Source organism: Apis dorsata, unplaced genomic scaffold (genome assembly GCF_000469605.1).
Source record: "Apis dorsata unplaced genomic scaffold, Apis dorsata 1.3 scaffold_305, whole genome shotgun sequence".
Taxonomy (NCBI): domain Eukaryota; kingdom Metazoa; phylum Arthropoda; class Insecta; order Hymenoptera; family Apidae; genus Apis; species Apis dorsata.
In genome coordinates, this window is record NW_006263577.1 from 42,042 (window position 1) to 49,695 (window position 7,654).

Below are 7,654 nucleotides of genomic sequence, written 5' to 3' on the forward strand. Positions count from 1 at the left end.
CACGGATTCTCGTGCGTGTCGATGGGGGAAACAGGCTTTTGATAAACCTTGCCCCGTGAAAATTAATTTCGACCGTCGACTAATCCCAATTAGGAGTAATACAGGTAATATGCACTGCGATTCCTCCCGGTTTTGACCAAAAATTGACGCGTTTAATCAACGGTTCGCGCGGTTGATTAAAACGGGGAGGGGCAGAGATCATAATCTGTTTTGATCTCTGTCATCTCTGTCGTTGGTCGAGATTCTCGAGGCCGCTTTGCTATGAGTATTAACCCGATAGTTTCTATCCAAATAGGAAAATATTATTTGTAACTAGAATAATAGAAAATATAACGTATGGTCCACGAAAATATAGTTTCGATTGGATAGAAATTCTTGTATTACGATTTCATGTATATGTAAGACAAGTTACACATACGTTTCTCTGATTTGCATTACGTGTTTCTAAACTTCAAATTTTTATACGATATCAAAGTATACGAAATCTAAGAATTCAGAGAAATTTAAAAATATTTATATTATATATATAAGAAGGAAGATGTTGGATTGAAAAAAAAAATCGGGAAAAAGTCAGACGTCAGATGCATCGACGCGAAGAAAAACGCGCGAAAAAAAGAGAGGACGATCCCTTTTCGCCATCGATCATAATCGAAGGCGGCGTGATTGGTATACGAAATCGATTCAACGCGCTCGCGTGAATTCTTGCGTGTCGATCGAAACACGGCCCGGCCGGCATTGCCCTGTCGTACCATGAGAATTAATTCGAAACAGACGCGGGACTGGATCGCGGCCAATGGATAATTGCGATTATGACCTGTGATCGATCTCAGGCCCGCCATCGATCATCCTCCACTCCGACACGCGTGATCACAAGGTTAGTCGTACGTGTAATTTCCACTTTGCAATGTTTCGCTTTAATTCCACCGATATTTGGCGAACCATGCTTCTTTGGGGCGAGCTTCGAAGGCGATACCCGTCTTCCATTTTGATGGAAAAGTGAAATACAGAAATCCGTGGTGATACCGAGATACGCGAGGAAAATTAGGAGACAATTAATTTCTATACTTGTTTACTTGAAAAGATTCTGTAAGATTTGGAAATTCGAGACTTTAAAGTTCATTATGGAATACTATGAATCATGTGTACTTTGAATATTTTGAAATTTATTTTGAACTTTGGAAATTTTAAACTTTTTCGAATTCTTTTTCGATTCTTGGATCAGGATCCATATGCAATGTTTCACGTTAATTCGATTGACATTTGGCGATCTATGGTTCTTGGGACGAGCTTTGAAAATGATAAGTTCTATGCATATTTAAAGATTCTGTAAAATTTGGAACTTCGAGACTTTAAAGTTCATTATGGAATACTATGAATCATGTGTACTTTGAATATTTTGAAATTTATTTTGAACTTTGGAAATTTCAAAACTCTTTCAGATTCTACGATTCTTGGATCGGGATCCACGTGCAATATTTCACGTTAATTTGATTGATATTTGGTGATCCATGGTTCTTGGGATGAGCTTCGAAAGTGACAAACTCAATATATATTTAAAAATTTTGTAAAATTTGAAAGTTCGAGACTTTAAAGTTCATTCATGGACTAAGATGAATCGTGTGCACTTTGGATATTTTGAAATTTATTTTGAACTTTGGAAATTTCAAAACTCTTTCAAATTCTATGTTGGATCAGATTAAATCTCACGAAATGCCGTTATCTTTATTAAGACGCTTTCAGGTGCTTTCACGAGTCTCTATTCACGAGATCTTCATGGTTTTCCGGAATGGTTCCACATAGATTGCATAATTCGAACTTATGGTTCTCGAGTCCCAATGCTCTTACAGCTATTTTATGCTCTTCGTTATCATGCACCACGACTTCTTGAGAAGTACATTATAATTTGGCTCTTGGTAGACTTGAACCTCGCATAGCTTTGTATTAATCTGTAAAATTACATTGAAAAGAATCTAAATAAATTTAAGGGTATACGAAATTACAAAATTACAAAAAAAAGAAAAAAGTATAATCTTATTAAAACAAGGAGAAAATTCATTTGCCAGCATTCTCAATCTCTCTCGCTCTCGTCTCCGTCTCTAATTGACATAATCTTATCGTTATGTTACAGGTGCGTATTATTAACGAGAATTGAATTTTCCGCCACGTCCAGTATTCCAACCGGAAGAGCACCGATGAACGATAAGTAAGGATAACCGTAAATCACTCGGATCGAGGCCGTACGTCTCGTCCAGGCCAGGTTCGATGCGTGCGGCGTTATTCAAATGTACGTATATATATATATGTATATATGACGTGGATACGCCACGAGTCGGTCGTTTCTCGTGCACGTGGCCACGCATACACGCGCCCACGCCGGAAGTGCATCGTAATGGATGCGGCGCACGATACACCCTCCCACTCGATCTTCGCCTAGCCCGCTTCATAAATCGCAAGAATTCGAAATCTCGTCAAAACGACCGCGAATAATATGTATCCTGTTATTTCATGAACCATTTCTTTCTTTCTTTCTTTCTCTCTTTTTTCTGAATTTTGTATTTCCAAATTATATTATTACGATCTCGTCCAATCATCTCGAGAAAGGGAAAGAGTATTTAAAAAATAATTTTTTCTGATTTAATTCTGATGATTGTCAGATTAGCTTGTAGAATCCTCATTCTGATTCTGATTGCTCAAAGGAAAAAAAAAAAAAAGGAATAGTTAGTTAAGTTATAGTTAATTTGTGAAATTTAAAATTTTCCTTCCAGTATTGTTATATTAATACAATTAGTATATTCTGATACAGGATGTTAATACAGAATGTTCGTGAGATATATGTTTTTTGCGGTGATGGAAGCATGTTATAGGAAAAATATAACGAATATCCTCCTATTCGAACAGAATGTAAAACTCTTACTCTTTGAAATTATTTGCATACGAATCTGGTATCTGGCTCCCAATATCTCTTCGTATTCCAACGTGTATCGTTATACATATGTACGTGTATACGGGAATCGTTTGGATAAACTCGCGGATCCGTGATTCCTCCTTATCACGGCGTATTCAACAACGTTAATCCAGTTGGAGAACGGGGAGATATCGCGTTACGGGGTGTATCACGCAATGTCCTCACTAATTTTTTTCCCACTCCATTCCCGTTTTTCACGCTTCAGAATTTAACATCCGGATGAAATTCTATCGCGATACGCTCGTTAACCGATCGCCCGATTTCTCGTGATTTAATTCGCGCAGGAATTTTTCGAGGAAAAAGGGGGAAGAGATTCGAAGACGTGGAATTTCTATATTATATTTCTATTGGAGATATTATTTGCGAGTTATTATGAATTCCTTTTGGATGATTTTGTAATCCAAATTCTTTATCGTGAACCGTGTCTTCTATTTCAATTCTCTCTCAGATTTTTAAAAAAATTAAGTCAGTGACACTTTTGATTTGAATTTTTTTATAGAATAAATAAAGTTAAAGTAGAAATTATAAGTGAATGATGAATGTGTAATTATATATATGAAATTCGTGATGATATTTTAAATTATTATTTATCTGCAAGTATATTGTTAAATTTATAAAGTAGGGGTCATTGAATGATCGAGCTCATCTAATTTAATTCTCCAGATTTCTAAATATTCATAGCTTCATAGAATTTACACGAAACGAAGAAAACGTTTTATCTACTTCGGTTCTAACGGTATTTCTAATAATTTCAATCCACGACGAGATTAGATCTCGTGTATTAACGGTAGATGGTTAAAATTAAAGTGTTATTATAAATAATAATAATATTTCTATCTGAATGTTAAAAACTACATTCAATACCTAGTTTTCAATAATTGAAAAAACAAAAAATTTGAATATTATACATTTTTGAGATTTTGTATATCTTTTCGTATCTTATGCTATCAAACTGATACTAAAAATTCATCTTCAAAGGATTGAGACTTCATTTATATATATTCATCAGCATTTTTCAATAATCGTAAAAATTAAAAATTTGAAAATTATACATATTCCACAGAAAATTCTCGAAACGATTAAAATTTCCTCTTTCCACTAATATTATCTCAAAAAATCTCGAGATCAGAGCTTTTGACACACCCTTCACCTCTATCTCCATTCACGCTTAGAGAAAACATATAATTTTTTTTTTGTAATATTATTTGCTTATTAAAATTCTTCGGTATATCATAGCCTGACCGATAAGATCGAATTGCATCGAATTCGCAGTTTAATATAACATTACACGCGTCAGATAGGAGTATAAAACGGCGTTTCGAAAGGAAATGGTGGTATGCGTTTTAACCAGATCGCAGATATGGTTGAACAGGGCCGATATTTTCGAGTTGAATAACCGTGATTCCAGATTAAATTGAGTCACACTTGTATCGTAATTATGATCTTTTCGCGGCAACGCTTTTCCCAGTTTCAGTTTCACAACTCGGCCGAGCATTTTATTCAAACTTGTGCCGATTTCGAACGAAACTCGGTGTTCCCTGTGTCGTTGCTCGAAGCTTGGAGAGCGCCGAGGGCGGTTCTAATCGGGAGTAAGAAGCAAGTGGCGATATATTTTTAGAACAGCAGTGGATTTATAAATCGGTTTGACCGTAATGCGAGAACAATGTTCGATAAATATTGAACGGGAGTCAAATATAACACGGAGGTCGCGCTCCATATAAACGGGGGAACGTACATGTGTACGTCGAGGAAAACAGGGAGAGAATAATGGTGTGTATTCTTGGTATGGAGAACATCTCAATACGTGACGTTTGTTAACGTTAAAATGCACTTGCATTTGTGTATTGAAAAATGCAGTTTTTCACTATGCAGTTCCCTTTGAGGGAGTTGCAGAGTTTACGATGATGCGTATGAAAATTGTGGTGAGTCGTTGGCGAGAATTTTCAGCTCGTGTTTATGGAAAAAGAATTTGCTTCGCGCTTCGCGTATTTATAGATAGTGTAATTCTTTTGCGATGTATGATATTTAAAACAATCGGAATTTATTTTTTGTTTTCAAATATTTTTTTTTTCTTTTTTTTTTTTTTATATATTTTTTAATACTTTCAATCGACGAAGTTTCAAAGATGAATATTAATTACGAATATATTAATAAAAAAATTTTGATGAAAAAAAACAGTGCTATTCGTATTTTGTTAAAAATCTCGCTCGTATAACTTTTATATCGAAATTTTTTTCATATTTTCATTAATTTTTATATTCCAATTCGTATACTATATTTTTTAAAATATATTTTTCGCTTCTTATTTTGAGAATTTCATGGACCGTGAATATGGATTTAATTAAAAAAATATATCTAATTTAAAAAATTTGTATTTTCAAGTTGGATGTTATTTTTTTTTTTTTAATAATATTGGAATATTTTAAAAGTAATATTGGAAAAGAAAGAAAAAAAAATATATTCGAAAGAAAAAAAGTTTCGTGAAACTTTTCGCGTTGAAAATTCGATTTTTTGTTCCCGTCGAAATCGTGAATCGAGAATCGTGATGAAATCCATATCGACGTAATACACGCGAAACGGCTTTTTTTGGGGAGGAAGGAAGTCGGAAAAAATTTTTTCTCCGCGAAATTTAAATTCACCCTTCCAGCGCTCCACTTCTTCCCGCCTGAATTCTAATTAATCCGGCCATTTAAAAACCGATGTAATTTCTGAACTTGCGCTGAAACGCATTGAGAGAGAGAGCAGTTAATTTCTCCGATGCAATTTCGGATTGTTAATAAATAAATTCATTCCCAAACAGCTTTTAATCAACCTGTTATTATTATTTTACAATTCGAATTCGAAATTCTCCGCGGAAAAGAAAACGATCAAAAGTACGAAATATCCGAAAAATTTTACTTCGAGTCGAAAGATGACGCATAAATATAAATATACGTAATAATCATCTTTGCTCTCTCTTTCTCTCTCTATCGAATTCTTCCAATTTTTTTCCCTCATTCCCACTCACGTTTGAGGTGAATCGCTGACGCGCGAGAGGGTAGCCGAGCGGGTTCACCGATTACTCGGTTGGCGGATAGAGTTCTGGCCTTTAGGCGCGAAAGAGAAGCGCTCTCTCCCTCCCTCCCTCCTTCGAGGAGGGTGAAAAGCGCGTGCACACGTTCTACTCTGTTGAGCGGTTAAATAAATGGAATTCAGGTCAACGGTGGAAGCGCCGTTGCAAAATAATAACAAGGGTGACAAACCTGTATTGTTGTTATCGATCACGTCGAACTTGGAGAATCGAATGGAGGGAATTAACGTATGTTGCGCCACGATAATAACATCGGTGAAAAAAATAATAATAAAAAGAATATTCTTCAATTTAGAATAAATTTTCAAAGTGGATCGTATATAAATTTTAAATCGAGCGAGGAACGTTTGATTGAATGAAATTATATCGCCTCTTATCGCGTTAAAACAAACGATTCTTGCGCGCATTCTTTCCTTTTATCCTCAACACTTAATCGATATATTTATCCGTCTTTACCCCGTTTTAAAAACTGATTCTAACAAAGAGTTATCACGATTCAATTATCACACACGTGTGTCTTCCGGCAGGCGTAATAGATTTCTTAAATTATTGGCGCACGTCGCACGCACGTGCTTATCAAGCGGATACTCTTACGCGCTCGTAAGTCGTCAGCATTGAATCTGGACGGAAGGATTGATGCTTTATATTGAAACGTTTCCAAGTGTATCAGAGCATGTCCAACTCGCGAGAGATTAAATTCCGTTTGTTTCCATGTATCGACTCGGTCATGCTCGAATACGTTTTTCCATCCAAGACAATTTCCTCTTCTCACCACATATCAGCCTCGAATCAACAACTCGAGACGATTTCCCGAACACTGTTCCATGAATTTCTTACTAAGCTAATTTTAAAATCATTTCCCTCATAAGTTAAACTTTTGTATAAAACTTTTTAATTACACTACTGTAAAGATATACATAAGATATTAAAAATATTAAAAAGTTTTATACAAAATTTTATAAAGTATATAAAGTAGTGTAGAGAAAGAATATCGTTTCGTGTGATATTTTGTATCGTTCGATGTCTTTTGTTATTTAGTTGAGAGCAAACCTTACAATCCTTTCTTAACTCTTGTTCATCACTATCTCACTATCAATTTCTTTATGAATAGAAGTAATTTCAATATCATCTCACATACTAATTTCATTACCACATTCCATTCTTAAAACAAAACTCGAAAACTCGAAAATAATATCGCCACGACCGGATCAAACTCGGGCCAATAACGATAATCACGGTCTAATTCGAGATAAGAAAACCCATTTGACAGCAATCTTATTCGTTTTATTATATTTCACAAGATTACAAAGAGCTTAGGAATCTATTCTAAAAAAAATCGAGTACAAATAAATATTGTATCGCCGTTCGAATCGCTCGGAAACCGATGCCCCAACAAAAATATACATGGATACACCTTATTAAAATTTCTTCCTTCGTTCCTCCTCGTCGCCATGAGTTTCGCATCGGTATATTCGTGCACGCGGAATCAGAAATCTGGCTCTAAGGGCATCTAACGGTTCCTCGGGCTGCTGCTATCAACGCGCTCCGCTCTTGGAATTTCCTGTCCTCCTCGACCCGTGCCGCGTTCCAACTTTCAGTATTTCTTCCCTCGACCGCGA

The 7,654-nt window shown here is 35.5% G+C and overlaps 1 long non-coding RNA gene across 1 annotated transcript in view; it reads left to right on the forward strand.

Annotated features, from left to right (window-relative positions):
• Positions 1 to 2,086: 2,086 nt before the first annotated feature.
• The window catches only part of LOC116185856, an 86,944-nt gene continuing 81,376 nt past the window's right edge, over positions 2,087 to 7,654 (forward strand). The window contains exon 1 of the long non-coding RNA XR_004150756.1: positions 2,087 to 2,284. This is a non-coding gene — a long non-coding RNA (uncharacterized LOC116185856). The remainder of the gene's footprint in view (positions 2,285 to 7,654) is intronic.